This window comes from Pelodiscus sinensis, chromosome 1, assembly GCF_052426305.1.
Source record: "Pelodiscus sinensis isolate ZL-2025 chromosome 1, ASM5242630v1, whole genome shotgun sequence".
NCBI classification, from domain to species: domain Eukaryota; kingdom Metazoa; phylum Chordata; order Testudines; family Trionychidae; genus Pelodiscus; species Pelodiscus sinensis.
Window position 1 is genome coordinate 128,789,951 of NC_143052.1, and position 19,678 is coordinate 128,809,628.

The 19,678-nt window shown below is 40.8% G+C and overlaps 1 long non-coding RNA gene across 1 annotated transcript in view; it reads right to left on the reverse strand.

Moving 5' to 3' along the window:
• Window positions 1-19,678, reverse strand: part of LOC142818777 (uncharacterized) — a 68,709-nt gene that overhangs the window by 39,555 nt on the left and 9,476 nt on the right. The gene's annotated exons all lie outside the window — the stretch shown is intronic.

Here is a 19,678-nt window from a genome sequence, read left to right on the forward strand (position 1 = left end):
GAGGCACAAATGTAAAATGACTTACCTCCAGCTACCAAAGAGACTCAGTGTCAGTAATAAAGCCCAGGAATCCTGGCTCTTAACCCCCTTTCTGATATTCATATAAAATGCAAAAGGACTAGAGCAACAGAGTCAGTCATGATTCATAACTAGTCATGATTCACAAAAGCAACTCATCTTCGTGCTTAAAAGTTACCCACATTCTTAGGGCCATAGCCAATGATAATTTTGCCAGACAAATCAGAAATGCTACCTGGATTCAAAGGGAGGGGGTCTTAAAGAAATTAATCCCTCATGAGTTTCAAGCTCCCTTCTTTAGTTCGTGCGATCTCCCTGATCTTACACCTAAATAAGTGACTTGGTTTCCAAAAGAAAACACTGCAAGATATAATATGTAAATTATGATTTCAGTTACGTACAACTATTATTTTTATATCACTTTTCTATTCATTGATTGTAAGCTCTGGGGTTTAGATGGCCTATTTTCACATCAGAATTCGTATGTTTTACATTTATTATAGCTAGAATTGCTGTACAAGACCAATTTCTGTGCTCCCTTTATTGCTATTATCATTGCCCTCTGCTGGTTCTTTTGTTATTTAACAACTAGATGTTAAAGATTTAAAACGTCTCTGTGTTAGTGACTTGGAACAAAAGGGAAAAGGAAGCTGTGGGGAAAACCTGGGAAGGACAGGATGTCTAAGGAGATAATGTCAAAGGGGAGATGATTATAGAAAATGTTTTGACCCTGTACAGAAAATAACACTGCTTCACTCTAAAGACAGCTGAAGCAATCTCCAAGCCATTGGGGACTACCTTTGGAATTATAAATTCACATCAAAATATACATAAAGAAAATAGATATACAAAGAAATTATATATTCCATACAAAGAGAAAAGGGAGCACCTGAAGAATGACAGACCAGTCAGTTTAACTTTGCTACCTAGAAAAAGACTGGAACAAATGAAACACACAGGCCGTGTCTAAACTACACATCTCTGTCGGCAGAGGGACGTAAATTACACCTATCAAAAGTGCAAATGAAGCAGGGATTTAAATATCCCGTGCTTCATTTGCATAATGGCATCCACCGCTTTTTTTCAAAACAGGGCTTTTCAAAAAAAAAAACATCTGCTTTAGACAGGGCATTTTCAACAGAAATGTCCCATTTCGAAAGATCCTGTACTCCTCAGAAAATGAGTATATTTTTTGAGGAGTACAGGATCTTTTGAAACGGAGCATTTCTGTCGAAAATGCCCCACCTAAACTGACGCATTTTTCTTTTCGAAAAGCCCCATTTTGAAAAAAAAGGGCAGCCGCCATTATGTAAATGAAACGTGGGATATTTAAATCCCCGCTTCATTTGTACTTTCGATACATCTAATTTACGTCCCTCTGCCAACAGAGGGGTGTAATTTAGACGTAGCCACAGTGTCCTTTTTTTTTTTTTTGCAGCATGCAGCAGAGAGAGAGGTAGGTTCAATGGCTAGGCAATACTCTGAGGCTACGCCTACACTATGAGTTCTCAGCAATAAATATGCTAATGAGGGACTCATTTGCATGAGTCGTGATCTCATTTGCATATTTTCTGCCAATCTGGTTTTTCGCTGGGGTTTTTGTGCAAAATCAAGCAGTGTGGACATTTTCTTTTTGTGCAAAACCCCCCTTTCCTGCAAGATCAGTAAACCTCCTTTTTTGGGGCATAAGGATCTTGCGGGAAAAATGGGTTTTGCACAAAAAAAACATCCACACTGCTTGTTTTTGCACAAAAACACTAGCGAAAAGCCAGATCGGCAGAAAATATGCAAATGAGATCACTACTCATGAAAATGAGTCCCTCATTAGCATATTTTTTGCAGAGAAAACTCATAGTGTAGACGTAGCCTGAGAGACCTCAGTTCTACTCCCATGGAAGTCTTGTATCACCTCAGGCCAGTGCCGTAGTGATAGTGTCAATGGTGTTTTTAGGCACCCAAAGATGCAGCTAGGCATCTAGTGGAATTTACAAAGTACCTAACTTTGTCGCTGCCTAAATACCTTTGAAAAATCAGGCCTTTATTTTCTCTGTGCTTCAATGTCTCATACGTACAACAGAGAGAATAGCACTGCTCTACCTCATCAAGGGTCTGAGGAGAAATAGGTCAGACCTTGTGAGGTGCTCAAATACTCTGCTGATGGGGCCACATAAGTACCACTGGAAGAGTGGGAACTTCTCTATATCACTGCTATCCCTTCCCCGGCTTTTGGCCCCTTCTTTTCACCTACACCCTTCACATCTCCCTATTTTCTGAATGCGACCTTGGCTATATTTTTTCTATTCTCATAACATTACTCATTCCCAAAACCCCCATGCTGTGAGATTGCTGTTTTACACATCTTTCAAGATCATTCATTACCAGCACTTCCTTATCCTAATCACCCTGCCTCTGTGTTATAAACAAATTGCTGGTTTCTTGCCCTGGGGGTGCAATCTGGGAACAGCATCTCTCTTCAGAACTCACATTCAGGCTGTGCTGAAGTTAAGAGCTCTGCCTAGGACTAGCACATGGGCCTCCAGCAGAGCCTCTGTCTCAAACTGGGGGATGGGCAGATGTCACCCCATGAATGGTGCCCCAAATCAGGCTAATTGACAGCAGGTGTTAGTAAGGTTTTTGACAGTGTTCCACATGACATTCTCATAAACTAACTAGGGTAATGTGGTCTAGCTAAAATGGCCATAAAGGGAGTGCAAAACTAGTTAAAAGAGGCACACTCTGGCTGTGTCTAGACTGGCCAGTTTTTCCGTAAAATCAGCCACTTTTCCGGAAAAACTTGCCAGCTGTCTACACTGGCCGCTTGAATTTCCGCAAAAGCACTGACTTCCTACTGTAAGAAATCAGTGCTTTTTGCGGAAATACTATGCTGCTCCCATTTGGGCAAAAGTCCCTTTTGAACAAAACTTTTGTGCAAAAGGGCCAGTGTAGACAGCTCAGATTTGTTTTCCGCAAAAAAGCCCCGATCGCAAAAATGGCGATCGGGGCTTTTTTGCGGAAAAGCACGTCTAGATTGGCCAGGGACGCTTTTCTGCAAAAAGTGCTTTTGCAGAAAAGCGTCCGTGCCAATCTAGACGCTCTTTTCCGAAAATGCTTTTAACGGAAAACTTTTCCGTTAAAAGCATTTCCAGAAAATCATGCCAGTCTAGACGTAGCCTCTGAGAACAGTTATCAATAGCTAGCTGTCACATTAGGATGCCACATCTGGGAGGGGTGGCGTTCCACAGAGATCTGTCCTGCGTCTGACATTATTCACTATTTCCATACGCAATGGGGATGATGGAATAGAGAATACACATGAAAAATTTGCAGATGAAACCAAGCACTTTGGAGGACAGGATTAGAATTCAAAATAACCATAATGAAAGAATAGTTCTGAAATGAGTGAGATGAAATTCATTTGAGGTAAGTGCAGAATACTATACTTGGGAAGGAAAAAACAACAATAAATGCAAAACTACAAAATGGAAAACACCTGGGGAGGCAGAAATACTACAAAAAAGGATCCAGGGTTATACAAGAGATCACAAATTGAACATGAGTTATCAATGTGATGCTGTTTAAAAAGTTAAATATAATTCTGGTATGCAGGAGTAAAAGAGGTGTGGTATGAAAGGGTACATTTGCACCACAAATAAGAAAACAAAAGAAAACCCATTGCAGAGAGTCTCAGAGCACAGGTCAGATGACTCAGGCTTGTGGTACAGGGCTAAAAATAGCAACACAGAGATTCCTGCTCAGGCTGGAGCCCAGTGTCCAAGATCCTTCCCTCTTGCCAGGTATCAGAGCCTGGGCATGAACATCTACACTGATATTTTTAGTCCCTTGTTGTAAGGAGAAGTTAGCTGACCCAGACTCAGGCTGACTCAAGAAGTCCCCTCCCCCCCATTCTCTGTGCAGACACCCCATTGGAGGTAATTATTCTCCTCATTAGTGAGGTCTCAGCTGGAGTAGCCTGTCCAGTTCTGGGCACCACACTTTAGGAAAGATGTGAACAAACTGGAGAGAGTCCATAGGACAGCAACAAAATTAAGGGCTACAAAACATGACTTCAGAGGAAAGACTGACAGAGCTGGGTATGTTTAGTCTTGAAAAGTGAAGACCATAGGAGAAGACGATTGGGGGAGGGGGGAAAATGACATATTTCTTCAAATATGTAAGAGGTTGTTATAGAGAGGATGACAATCAATTGTTCTCCATGACCATAGAGAGGCAAATTAAAAGAATTTGGCTTTATTTATAGCAAGGGTGATTTAGGTTGGATGTTAAGAAAAAGCTTTTTAAGTCTAACTGCCCTTAAGCTCTAGAACAAGTTAGATATACTGAATGTTGCCTCAGTGAAGGAGATGACCTCTTGAGGTCCCTTCTAGCCCTAGATTTCTATGAAAAAAGGTCCTGATTGACTTCCGACTACAGCAACTTCAGGGGAGTTGCTTCCAAATTCTCCTACGTAAATCAGAAACGTTAGCAACCAATTGTGCATAGCCCTGGAACCCACAGAATACAGTATGTAGCATTCAGATCTCACAGTGTAACGTCATGTAGCCATTGGAAGTCTCACAACCAAATACTTTTTTCCAGTCCAATATCTCAGTTTCCAAATTTCCACCATTTTTGGTGTAATTTTCCTAAAATAGGAAAAAGTCCACCCTCCCAACGCCTGACTCAAAAAACAGCCAAAGAGATTTTGCTCAAATCTTTCAAGCAAACACAAGGCCAGATCCCTATTTGGCATGAAGTTATTTATACTAGCTGAGCTGGCCCTCATTTCTCACAGCCAAATAATAGTAATAGTTTTCGTCGCATGAACAAACAGTTTTAATATAAACTGGTGACCTAGAGAAGAAAGGCAACTGTATCCCTCTAGCTCAGTGTTTCTTAAACTTTTTAAGACTGAGGAACATCAAACGATAATTTTTTTATGGGGAACACCAAGGATCTTTTGTTGAGCAAAAAAACTCACAATGTCAGAGGGAAAAAGGGTCAGGGGAAAGGGGGGAGGAGTTATTGAGAAAAAAAAAAGGGTTAGGAGAAAGTTATTGAGAAAAAAAGGGTAGCCTGCCCCTTTAAGGGTGGCCATTCTGTTGTTCTCCATGGCACACCTCCGACTGTCTCACGGCACACCGGTGTGCCAAGGAACACAGTTTAAGAAACACTGCTCTAGCTGCTTCCCTCACTATACGATTAGTGTAAAAAGCTCTCTCTGACCTCATGTGCGCCGGTATCAATCAGCAGTATTCAGTCAAATACTTTATCAAAGTCTCAAGATATGTTAAGAATTACATTTATCAACCTAATTCGCAATCTAGGGATCTGATTCTGAACTCACATTGGCGCAGATAAGCCCACTAAGGTCATAGCTTCCTTAGGGAAGATAACACAACCAGTGCAATGATAGAAATTTTCCTTTTTGAGATGTACAGGGAGAAGCCCCAGAAAAAATAATCCTGCCCTTCAGAAAAAATGAATGCAGTATTGGAATCTGCACATGAAGAGATGTGGAAAGTGCCAGGCAGGTACTTTTCCATCCTTGATTGATATGAAAAAAACCATTCAAGTGCAAAGTAAGCGTGACACTTTAAAAAGAAAAGCAGAGTAAGGTTCTCTCTCTAGGGGCATTTCCCCATTTAACTTGCAGCACATTTGCAAGATGCGGATTTTCAAAGCCTGCTCAGCAAACTGACCAGGTATGAAGATGTGCAGAAGAAGGGTAATCTGAGAAGGGTTTGGCTAATTCTCTTGATTTAGCCACCATGCTGCTGTGCTCTCCTCACTGTGTTAGAGTTTACCTGGCCCGCATGCAGGTGTGATATGACGCATAAGAGGAGGTGGGAAAAGCATGAGGCCCTTTCCTCCTGTCATACTGAAATGACATGAAAGAAATGCCTGATGATATGTGGATAGTATCTGTCTTGTACTTCCCTGATACTGAGTGCTGCTTCTTGCACAATTGTGTGAATTACAGGAAAAGAGTTCCCATCTCAGGCCATGGGCAGAGTCACTTAAAGCAGAAATTGATTTTGCAAAATGAGTCCTAACAAGAGAGCATAAACAATAGAAGGAAGAAATGGGCATGGGTCCATTAATTCTGGGATACTGCCTTGTAGAGCAGCTTGCACCTCATGCTTCAGAGAAAAGTAACTTCCTTAATCTGCACTATACATGCGTGTGTCAGATTATCCAATGCTTTATATGGGGTAAACAGATGCTTTCCAGCTCCCCAAAAACATTTGTGTGCTGAATAGCTGCACTTAAAAGAAAGAACTGCGTGCTTCCATGGAACACAACTTTAGTGAGGGAGAAGTTGTTAAGACAGTCAAGGTAGTACAGGTTGAACCTGTCTAGTCTGGCACTCTATTCCAGCACCATGCTGTGGTGCAGCATGATTTTTGGTTAGCCAGATGTCCACTTATTATGGGTGTGGCCAAGTTTCCCTTGGTCCCATAAAGTTTATTTACAGCGACCTGTGTTGGCTTTCATTCTTCTGAGCTGTTATTTAGCTCTAATTTACCCCTGAATGTCTTCTAAGAGCCCAGAGAGCAGTGGAAGTGTTGGCAATGCTGCTAGACAACATTGACCAAACATGGTTTGGCAAATTCTCTGGTTCGGCACCGGTCAGGTCCCGAGGGTGCCAAACTAGAGAGGTTCAACCTGTAGTTCTTCGCACTTCTATACAATCTGCCCTCTGTCACCCCAAACACACCTCTCTTCACCTAGTGAGTAAATGTAGACTACTTCCCTAGGGCTCATCTTCTGTTCCTGTCTGTCTGAGCCTAGTGTAATTAATCTCTTCTTACTGACTCCTTCTCTAGGTGTAGCCTGGGCAGTTAATTGGCCCACTTGGCCTCCTTCACATTGTTTACACCATTTACAGAACTTTGTGCATTTCTTTCATTTTAGGCAAGGAAAATGAGAAGAGTCCATTTCATTTCCCCCCCCCTTTAGTTTTACTTAATTTTCAGGTTCTCATGCATTAACCTAAAGCTGTCATATTATCTTTTAATATTTTTGTGGAATTAAATACATTCTCTCTACCTACACATAACAAAAATGATTTTTGTTTTTTGAAAGCCAATTTTGAGGCTTAAATTGTCCATTTTAAGAGTCATCTGCAGTCTCAGGCGGAACATACAATGCTTGGGGGAGGGGGCAAACTTGTGAGATTAGGAAGAGTTTTGAGCATCCATTTCCAACAATCACTTGATCATATGTCATGGCTGGAACTTGGCAGGCTAACATTTGATGCTAAATATGGGCTAAGGTTTTCACTGCAAACAAATGAAGGTTTCAAAATAAAACTGTTTCAAGATTTCTTGATTTTACAGCTTGTGCTTCCACCTATAGGTCAGCCACTTTTTATTATTGTTTATTACCTGCTAAGCATTAGATATGCTCAGCCCTGAACACAACACAAAACGAGGTAGTTCCTAGCTAGAAGTGCTCACCATTATTCCCTTGCACGAATAGTCATTTTATCCACATCATTCACAATTGTATAGACTTCTTTCAATTCTCCCTTTAGTGGTCTCTTTTCCAAGCTGAACGGTCCCCGTCTTTTAATCTCTCCTCATATGGAAGCTGATCCATATCTCCTAGTCACTTTTTTTGCCCTTTTCTAATTCCAAAATATCTTTTTTGAGGTGGGGCGACCTGAAGGCAAGCAAACAGAATTGCACTTGTAGGCATAACGTTGATGGAGAGTGGCATTATATTTTCTTATCACTTTGCTAATGGATCCTAACATAGTTGGCTTTTTTTTTTTTAATTAGAACTGCTGCTGCATGTGGAGAAAAAACTCCCTCTATTTTTGTCATATTGTTCATTTCTATCCTCCTTTTCTCTCTGCCCCAGAAGTGCTCCACCACTTTCCTCTGCAAGCTCCCTCCTGTCCCAGGAACCTGGCCTTTCTGGGCTCAGATCTCACCAGCAGTAGCCTCTCTTGACCCAAAGTCTAATTCTTTGTGCCAGTTGTCCCGTCTTCAAGCCTCAGATCCTGCTCGGCTGCTGTCCTCACACAAAGGGTCTTGGCTGCCAGCCCTGAATCCCGCTCAGTTGCTGGCACCGGACATTTCTATTTTCTTAATTTGTTTCCCGAACAGAAAGCTCAAACACTGGACTGTCCAGTTCAAAACCGGACACCTGGCAACCCTAGGTCCCACCTAGTTCACAGGCCTGGACTCCTGGCTGCTGGCCCCAGCTGCATATGGTGGTGATGGGCACAGACAGAGGTAAGGAACGGGTGCAGCTCAGCACCCCTCGTTGAAAAATCGTTCCCACCCTCTGCTGTTGACTTGGACAAGTCTCATAAAAATGGGCACCTCTCTTGACTCTCTCTCCCAGCATTTGGTCCTGCCATGTTAACTCATGCTCCCTTAACCACCATCACAAGGAGAAATTCACTTCAGAAGAGCACGTAATAGGCTGTGTAGCCACAGAAAAGCCTGTTGCAGTGATGTGAAAAACTCTATATCAAAAGAAGCCAATCTTTACAGAAATTAATAATAAAAGTTGGGAAAGCAAAATACTTTTAATATCACAAAACCAATTATGCTTCACACATGCATAAGAAAAAGTTCTCCCAAAATCTAGCACCTCTGATTCTTCACTGAGGGCATGTCTACACTAAGAAATTATTTTAAAATGACTAAATTCAAAATACAGTAAAACTCCATTAGTCCGGCATCCAATGCTCCAGAACTCCTGATGGTCCAGCACCATCAGGAACCCGGAAGTGCTGGGGCAGCTGGACAGGCTTCCCCCATTCAGCCGCTGCTGAAACTGACCAGCAGCTGAATCGCGGAAGCTGGGAGCAGAACAGCTGGGGTGCTGCCAGGTTGGTCTGGTAGCGCTGCCCCTCGAGGCTGTGGGACCAACCCGACAGCAACCCAGCTGCTCTTGGGGATCCCTGGGACAGAGCAGCTGGGGTCCTGCCGGGTTGGTCCCGCAGCATCGAGGGGCGGCGCTACAAGACCAACCCAGCAGCACCCCAGCTGCTTTACCCCAGGCGTCGGGATTGTCTCTTTTCTGTATGGTTTTATGACAAGCAATCACCAGGTAGATGAAAGGGACTGGCTGAGGGTGCACTCCCCCCACTCCCTCTGGGACTGCTCCAGCCCCAAGCCTCCCACTCCCCAGGCACCCTTAAGGGAGGGCAAGGGGCGTGGGCTCTTCCCCCCCCCCCCCATTACCGATTCATACAGGAATGTTGCTGGCTGTCTCCTTTCATCACTGTCGGGGAGCACAGAGCAATTGCATGAACTTAATTCAGTTAAGGATCCAAGCAATGCCGGGTAAATGTGCTAGTTATAGATAATACTTTTTGTTTAATAAGTCAGCCCATATTTTTCTTGTGCATTTAGTACAATTAAGGAAGCTGTATTTAATAAAAAACTGTTGTACTCTGTTTATTTTAAGTTCCATCCAAACAAAGCTGGACACAATCACAAGTAAAACAAATGAATTTAGTAAATCAGAAATACATCATTCACCATTTAACATAATAAAAACTCAATCAATGAAAATTAAGCTACATAATTGCTTAAATAAGTTTGCACAGATACAGTGTATCCTCTCTTGTCAGCAATACCAAACACTAAATTTAATGTAAGAGCTATAGTAAGTTGCAAACTACCATTTTAATGGGTGCCTATCAATGAGAATCATCCTCTCGTTAGGACATTTTTTTAAATACAAATATGAAACAATTAAAATATATTATGTAAATCACTGCTTCCTGATTTAAATCACTTTATCTTAAGTTAATACATCCTGCCCCCAATGTGCTCAGACATTGAGCTCCTCTATTGCCTGTAGTGCCCTCTTATTACACTGGGACATTATAACCCATAATTCACAATACAGGCTGCTAGGGTAAAAGTGTCTTAGAATGTATTCATATTATTCTTCCTCTCACCTCAAACAAACCTAACTGTGTTTTCCTCTCTACCCACCCCTCACAGTTTGCACTGTTTGGGTTGTTTCCAACCAAAGGGTGACTGGCATTAGGAGTCATCAACCAAGCAAGAGAGCTGAAGCTTCTGGTACAGTGTAAATGGATGTAGGAACAGAATGGAGATCTGGGAGGCAGAAGGATACACGATGTTCCACAATGAGACAAGGGATGACTTTGTTCTATAGTTTTTTCACAGCCTTTCATTTTAATGTTTCTATTTCTATATAGCACAAATCAGAAGTAGAAGGAGGCAACAGGCTAACAGGGTATCCATAAAAGTGCAATGAAAATTATTAGCAGCTTGAAGAGATTTCCATATGAGAAATTGAATTGATTGGGACTGTTTAGTTTAGAGAGGAGAAAAATGAAAAGGAGACGTAACAAGATTTATAGAAAAACAGTGAATCTTAGTTAGGTCCACCATGACACCATTTACCTTCTCAGCAAGAACAGGAAGACACCCAATTAAATGGCAACATATTTAAAAACTTAAAGAGGGTGGAAAATAAAAAACCAAGGTATCATTTAGCCATGGAACTCTCTTCCATAAGATACTGAGTCTCTTACTGAAGACAATGGCATCTGCAGATAGCTCAGCACATGTGAAAATTCAGGCGCCATAAAGTTAGGCATCCAAATATAGACACCCTTTAATCTGAACACTTTAGCCTTCCTGTTTTAAGACCTGATCCAGCTCCCTCTGAAATTACATGGGAGCTTTGTTAATGATTCCAACAGGAACTGGACCAAGACCCTTCCTCCTAACTGGTCAGCACAACATACTGCTGCATCAAAAACGTGTGTTCATTGAGGGCTTTACCGTAAGGGTTGGTTGATTTGTTATCTATTTCCCTTCTCATCCAGTACATTGCTGTTGGTGTTCCTTTTTTCGTGGAATTTTGAAAGTACATGTTTGAAAACCACTGGCAGAAAGCTCTGCTATAGAAACAATCAGGCAGAACAGAAAGTTCATGCAACTGCTTCATCTGACAGTGACCTCCTGACACTGAAAGAATAATGCTCAGGAAGCCCAAACATCCTGAATTATGCAGGCAAAACATGTCAAGCTGCCTTTTCCCAGCAAAGCGGACTGTCTGTCTGACCTGGCTCACCCAGCTGACGTACAATTTTTGAAGCCAAAAATAGCATTCCAAGACTTTCACAGTGGTTAAAAGTCCACGGACAAGGGGAAAAGGGGGAGAAGCACTAAGATTCAAGATAATGCCTTTGGCACCCACATCACAGAAATTATTGGTACATGCTGCTGGCCCAAACCTAGTGGGCTGTGCTTACTTGATTTGCTTCACGTAGGTGCACCTAGCCAGGATGTTTGCTTTAGTCGTGGGCTGTGTGACAAAGATGGGTCATCCAAATAAGGTCAGTAAATGATGTGTTTAACAACACTTTGGCTAAAAGCTGTGGCAAGAAAGTGCACATGTACATACTGTACACATATTACTGTTGAGTCAGCATGTCATTATTCCTGGAATAATTGCTATAGAAACGCCTCACCCTTATAATTCCACCATCTACCACATGATCTCCCCAGAGGGAGCTATTATAAAGATTCAGAGGGGAGAGGGGAGTTAAGAGAGACTGGAGTCTCTGAACTCTTGGAAGAGATAGGGCAATGAGGATTATTAAAAGGGGCCCAAAAAGATTGTAAACACATTCTCTTCTGATACAATTCCAAATCAGCAACAGAGTCTGGGCTCTACTGTGCCTACCTCTCATATATATGCATTTGGGATTGAGAAGGTGCTCCTTCCCCACCAAGGGAGTGCAAATGTAAACAGGGTAACAGGAAAAAAAGTTTACAGCACCGCCACAGATGCAATTCCCATGACTCCGTCCCTCTGCCTCCCAGCTAGTGAGGCACTTGGGGAAAGCACATGCGACACCTACAGTACACTCACCACACGCCCAGGAATGCCATATTATGCGTTGCATTATCGCTTTTGTTTCTCATTAAACACCAGTGCACATGCTTCTAAACTTCCAAAGACAGTTGATATTTCCAGAATATTAAAGCATATTTAATTTTACTTCTAGACAGACTTCTAGATGATGATGTCATTATACACATTAAAAGAGATCTTCTTATGCTTACTTTAATCAATCTGTTACGTGCGCAAACCGAGGCAGACAGGACAAACTGCAGCTTCTTCTGTTAATAAGCATAAGAGACGTTTTAACCTTCCAAGACCAGAGTTCAGGGTTGCTCTTTGCAGTTGACTGAAGCTACTGCCAACAATAGGAGGGAGTTGCTTACATTGGGTGGCAGCAATGACCTCAAGGACAGACCAGAAACTAAAGGACTGGAGGGTAACTAGTGAGAAAATAATTTTAAACTATATATTGCATCCAACAACTACATTAAGATTGCAAATCCAGGCATTCTGTTAGGAAATGCCACATTGAAGATGCCCATGAAATCAGCAAGTTACCCTGATGTGTGTGCATTATGATATGGTTTTTAATTACATGACATTGTTTTCTCCCCAGGACACCTGCCTCATTTAGTACCCAGGATGCTGGTGCTCAGTTACTGAATTCTATATTTTGTTTTTTCCTCAATGTGCGGCGATAGGTCTTATTTACTGCACACTATTCAAGTCCTTCTTAGAATACAGAATTATTTAATTTCCTTGTGGGCTTTTCTGTAGTGCCTATCACTATAGTATCTAAGCATTTCACAAATAATTACCTTCTATCTCTTAAATGAGTGGGTATTATCCCCATTTTACAGCTGGGGCATAGAGGCACAGGAAAATTAACGCTGATAGTACCCACTAATTTTGTTGGCCCAACATGACGTGTCTAGACCCTGATTTTCAGCGTAGATAGTATTACATAACTCTTCCTATATTCAAAGCACTGCTCCCATTGACTTAAGTTGCAAGTGCTCAGCACTTCTGCAAATCAAACATCAGGGACTCACACTGGAACATACAACTAGTGACCACTTGTGAAAAGTTTGTTTTAATCAACTTTCCCAGTGTCACATATTAACTCTGTGGCAAAGGCAAGGATAGAATCCACTTCTCCGGGGCAGCATTCAACTATTTTAACCATACAGCCATCTTGTCTCTTTCTGCAATCCCCTGGCTCACCGAAGAGACACCTTCCAGCCTCTGTAACAAGTAAAATTAGTAGTTGTGCAGTCATCTTCACTACACAACCTTGATTCATTCCCATCATGCTGAAACTTTCCATAAAAATGCAACCTGTTGCAGATATCTAGCCAGGACAGTTTCCGTGTGAACAGTTAGTTTGGCAAAGTTATCAGCAACTGAAAACAGGGTCGTATAATAGGAACTCTTGGAGAACCTGAATGTTTACATAGCACCATCACCTCTGACTAGAATGGTGATTGGTTGATTGGCACATGTAGTAATCAAACATTAGCTTTAGACACACTACAGTAACAAATATTAAATAAGTTTAGACAGCACCTAGCACAAAACGGTACTATCCCGATTGACTTCGAGGCATGTCATAGTATGAATGTTAAATAATAAAAAGCTGCCCTTAACAATACAGCAACAATAGCAGCCTGCCACAAAAACAGCAATAATCCCATCTCTGATCATTTTGTCCCTCAACTCCACCCTCCTTGTATACACCGTAGGAAAATATTGCTGCTCGCAAAATCTTAAATTTTCAAGTGGCAGCTTGGAGAGGCCCTTCCCTGTGTACTGTTACTTGTCTGAATTACAGCAAATGAAGGGCAAGAGACAATTAAAGGTTTGCGCCTAGTTAGGAGGAAGATGCCCAAGGACAGTATTGGGTCCATTCTCATTTAAGCTACAAGATGGAGTAAATGGCACAGTAAGATGTTTGCAGATGACCTACTTTAAGAAGGGTGAAAATACTAGCAAAGCTTAAAGGAAAAAAAAAAAAGAAAGTCTCATAAGCATGGATGGAAAATACCAGAAAAGAGGGAAGTCATGTAGCAATCTGATCAGACAATTTATGTAAAGGTCACTCGGCAATTCAAGAGAAGACCTGGTCATCTTTCAGAGAAGAAAGCATGTCACATAAGCATCTCACAAGGTTAGAGCAGATATCAAGGTGGCTTTCTCCCACCAGAAAACAATTGAAATATAAAGCAGCTGGCTACCGTTAAGGTAAGATGATATAAGAAGTATTCCTGATGGAGACATGTCCATCTGCCACAGCAAAATAAAGTCTGAGGAGCTAATGGGTCTCTGCAGCCTCACAATTCTGCATAAGATACTTTTGTAACAGGAACCTAATACTGAGTAGGAAATTTAAGATATTTGGTATAAGTGAAGTTTCAATAAGGCTTCGTCTACACTGCAAGGTTTTTGTGCAAGAAGCCGTTTGCGGAACAGATCTTCCGCAAAAACTTCTTGCACTTAAGCACATCCAGACCTCAACGCACACAGCAAAAGCAATGTGCTTTTGCACAAGAGAGCGTCCACACTGCATGGACACTCTTGCACAAGAAAGCTCTGATGGCCATTAACAGAATGGCCAGAGCATTTATGCTTTTTCGGATAGGGGTTTCTTGCGCAAAAACACCTCTGGAGCACCCACATCTACCTTTTTGCGCAAGAGCTGTAGCACAAAAAGGAGTTATTCCTCATGGGGAGAGGAATAACTCTACTAGTAAAAACCTTCTGTTCTGCTGATTTACTTGCACAAAAAGCACTTGAGGTGGGGACGCTCTGCTGGTTTTTGCGCAAAAATGGCTCTTTTTGAGCAAAAACCTTGTAGTGTAGATGTAGCCTAAAGGGTTCTTCCACCCTATACTTGAATGATTATTAATTGCCTCTCATCTGTAACACTCAAGCGTAGCACAAGCCAGCAGAACAGGCTGTGCCTCCCATTAGTTTGTAAACACCATGAGAATGATGTTTTGCAGAACACTTTGGGAGTATCTACACTTGGAGGCAGGGAGGGTGAGTCATTGAGCCAGAGTGCTAAACACAGTTGTGTAACTAGGGAAGCAGAGGCAGTAGTGAGGGGCAGCACAAAGTAGCTATTATATAACTTTGTATAACTATCATTCCAAGTCGGCCAGCCAAATTCAGCTATGTGCATGGATATAACACCTACGTGCCTCAATGGAAGTCACACCTGTTTATTCCAGGACTTAATTGGGTCTAATTTTGTAGGCTTTTTTATAAAGTGGGGGAAGACACAATATTGTCCTCTGTCATTTTCTTCATCCACCTTCTGTCTGTGAATTTGAAAGCCACCATTCCTCCCTTGGATCCTTTTGGCTCCATGGTTCTCTTTTGGGGACCCACTACTTGATCTTAGAGGTATCTTCTTTAAGCCATCCTAGATTCTTGAGTACCTTTGAGTAGATGGCATCTTCATTAGCAGGAACACTTCTGTACTCTCTTTGGTGCCTCCACCAATCACTTAACTTCGTAACACCTTGAAGTGAAGTTCCAAAAGGAGTGTTGTCTACTCGCCTTAGATAGCTTGGAAGAATTAGAAATCACTTTGCTTGGAGACTTCAAGAAATGGAGTTATTAAATAGACATAGGCCCTCCAGTCATTGTAAGACGGCCTCAACAAAAAGTTTCCAGGTGGGTTTTTGCCTTAGGCAAATCACTGAAAGAGGACCACACTTTATAAAAGTACATCTAACATCATTGGATAGCCAGGAATTCCTGTATGTCACATTACTATGACACTTTACTACCTTCTACTCCTTCAGGTAGTGAAAGGAAGCAAGGAAATAGTTATTCCAAGCTAACCTCATTTCTTGCCTATATTTTTTGCTACTGTTTTTCTTTTCTCCCTCCGTTAGTTCAGCAGTTTAAATCCAAGAGAAAAAAAAGTGAAAGTCATGCAGAGGAACAGCCAGACTGACTGATTTAAACAAACAAACAATCTATAACACTGTTCCACCAATCCAAAGAGGAATTACAACCTTCAATACCCCTCTTCTTACTGACCCTTTTGCATATTCACCTGACTACTGGGCAAAAAAACATAAGGAAACAGGAAAATATTTTTTTATTTCAATAAATATTTAAATTAACTAGCAATATATTAGGGAAGCCCTCTTATCAGATTAATCCCAAAACAATACAGGAAACAGGATCCTGCTCTTAAAACACTAGTGGGGCTCTTAGAGGATCATGCTTCGATTCCAGTGACCTTGGGCAAGTCACTTAATCTCTATGTGCCTCAGCTCCCCATCTGCAAAACAGTGGTAACAGCACTTCTTTTTCTCTCTCTTGTCTATTTAGATTATAAACCTTCAAGGAAAGGACTGTCCTATACTGTGTGTCTGTACAAGGCATAGCACAATGGGGCTTAGTTCTCAGCTGGAGCTTTTAAATGCTATCTCAGTACAAATAAATATAAAAGTAATACTGAAACTCAGAAGCTGTTGAGACTTTTTGTTTGCAAACTCAGTTAATTTTTTTCTCCTCCAACACAGTCAACACCTATCATTTTTCCTTTACAAGATTACATAGCTCACCCTGTACATACTGTGGTGATTCATCTCTCTCCCCCAAGTCAAACACACCAAACATACTTGGAGAGCTCAAATAACCAAAGAAACTGATGTACAAAAGTTCAATGTATTGGACATGCAAGTAGATGACCAACGTACAAAGTAACAAATGGTTCACATTGGAAGAAATGAACAAAGGAATAAACTATTTTAAAAAAAAACTCCAAAATTACAGTCCAATTTTTAAAATTGCTTTAAAAAGCAAAATCCACACTAACAATATGACAGATGAGACTTAAAACAAAGTTGCTTTAGACTTTGAGTTTAAACAAAGCTATGCCCTGCACTGCACTAAGGAGTTATTTTGAAATATCTCCCCTTATTTTGAAACAACAAGCGGAGCGTCTACAGTACCAAATCCATTATTTCGAAATAAGGGGGTGGTTATTTAAAAATAATAACTGCTGCTTTCCACAAGAAATAATGCTTATTTCTAAAGAGTTATTTTGAAATAGCAGCCGTGAAGTGTTCACACTCACACTACAGGCAGTCCCCGGGTTACGTACAAGATAGGGACTGTAGGTTTGTTCTTAAGTTGAATTTGTATGTAAGTCGGAACTGGTACATATTGTAGGGGAAACTCTAGCCAAACATGTCTCCAGAGCTCAGTTTTATTCTCCCAGACCTCACTACCCTCAGTCCTTTATTCTCAAGCTGAGGTGTCTGCTGAGAAAAGCCGCTTCGCGTCTCCCTGGTCTGCTGGGGGAAAGCAGCTAGTGCGGGGTTGCCTCACCCCGTTTGTAAGTAGGGATCCGATGTAAGTCGGATCCATGTAAACCGGGGGCTGCCTGTATTTCAAAGTAACTACTCCCCAGAGTCATTCAAAGTAATTACTCCCCAGTGCTTCCTGAAGCTCTCCATCAAGGTAGTATGTCCACATTAAGGAGCCTGCCACAGACTAATTTCGAGGCTCCCCTGTAGTGTGGACAGGCTATTTAAAAATAGTTATTTCACGAGTTATTATTTCAAAATTAGTTATGAAATAATTTGCTAGTGCAGACATGCCCTAAGTGAAATCAGGGAGAGTGCTGATCCTATGAGAACCTTTCTAAAAGGGCAAGGTTCAGCACCTAACACAGAAAGAATAGAACATTTGAGGATATTCACTGAGATGGAGCAAGCACAGAGTCTCTTCACAACTGAAGTTTCATTTGAATTCAAACTAATATATGAAGAGAGACTTGATGTTTAGGTGGATAACAAGAATAGATAGTAAATATTTTTTAAAGTTTTATGATGGTTATAAATTTGTATGATTCGGGATATAAGTCAATCTCTAACTACTAGGGGTTATGAGAATTTTCCAGGAAATAGATTAACACGCATTTGCTTTCTACAGGGTGTCTTGTACCTTCTTCTCATCCTTCTGGTGTTATATCCTTCCCCACACACCACACTGCCCAATAGAGGTCTGGACTAGATAAACCATTGGTAAGATCATGTATGATAATTTCTATGTTGAAGATATCAGAGACTGAAATAAGTAAACAGATATTTTTTCCCCATTGAACAGCTCTAAAAATGGATACATCACTTTAATATAGCTTTAATTAAAATGCTTCAGTTAAAAATGTAGTTAGAGACTACAAATCCTTACAGTCATTATACCATAACACTTTTATTAGCATAACGTATTCATGAGCTAAAATCTTTACATAGCATACACTAGGGATGTAATAGTGTAATCCTTTAAATGGTTAATTGATACACATGAATGTATTGCTTACCATAATGATTACACATCAGATCCTGGCCCCGCTCCCAGGAGGACAACTGGCTGCAGGCTCTGTAGTCTAAACTTTATACTGCAGTATGTAAGATTTTAGCAGTTACATGGTTACCTAATTAACTGCTTTTTAACACCCTACTATAAACATCTCCCCTTATAACACTGAGGCATTGCTGATTTGCACCACTTTAGGTTCTCATCCTGCACATTTTGGGCCACATTTTACTCTCACATTCATAGATGTGTACCCATTGATGTCAGTCAAGATGTACACAGATATAAGACAGCCACAATTTGGCACAGTTATGTTAATTCAAAAGAACAGAAAAACAGGCCAGATTCTGTGGTTAGTTACACTGCTAGAAAAATCTACCTACTCTGATGACACTATTCCAGATTTTCTCAGGGAAATTAAGAATTTGGCATGTCATATTTAAAGTTATACTGTCAATTTAATTTTTTTTCCTGACAATATTGCCTATCATTTTTAAAAGTAAAACCTATGATTTCTATAAATGAAATAGATTAATCTATTTTTCATAAAATCTCTGGCTTCTTTATTTTGTTTATTTGTAAAAAGCAACTTTTGCACAGTCCAGTTTCAGAGATTCACAATGGGGAAATCAGTGGATGTGATATAGCTTGACTTGAGCAAAGCTTTTGATACAGTCTCCCACAATATTATTGCCAGCAAGTTAAGGAAACATGGATTGGATGAATGGACTGTAAAATGGATAGAAAACTGGCTAGATTATCGGGCCCAATGGGTGGTTATCAATGGCTCGATGTCATGTTGACGGTCGGTTTCAAACAGAGTACCCCAAGGACTGGTTCTAGGGCTGGTTTTGTTCAACATCTTTATTAATGACCTGGATGAGGGGATGGATTGCACCCTCAGAAAATTTGCACATGACACTAAGCTAGGGGGAGAGGTAGATATGCAGGAGGGCAAGGATACGGCCCAGTGTGACCTACACAGATAGAGCATTAGGCCAAAAGAAATCTGAGGAGGTTCAGTAAGGACAAGTGCAGAGTCCTGTACTTGGGATAGAAGAATCCCAATGAATCAAACATTTCTACAAAACAAGCTTTCTGTTTTTATTTCAACCATTTTAAAATATTTTTTGTTAAAAACATTTTAAAATGTTTGAAATTATGTAGCAAAAAACCAACACATGAACTTGCCATATGCTTGTCACTGACTGCATTTTTCATTGAAAAAGTATTTAAGCAAAAAATTTCTCCCAGCTCTACTTTTATAACTTTTTTCATATATACTAGGTTTTACCTTGACATCTTTTACATGTCTCTTAGAACATGACTGCTATATTTACAGTACTACAATATACGCATAGGCTACATATTTCAGATTAATAAAAGTTATTCTGGTTAGTTAACCTGGAATCTGTAAAGTTAGTGCTATCTAAGCTCACAGAGAAGGAATGAACTACCAGAA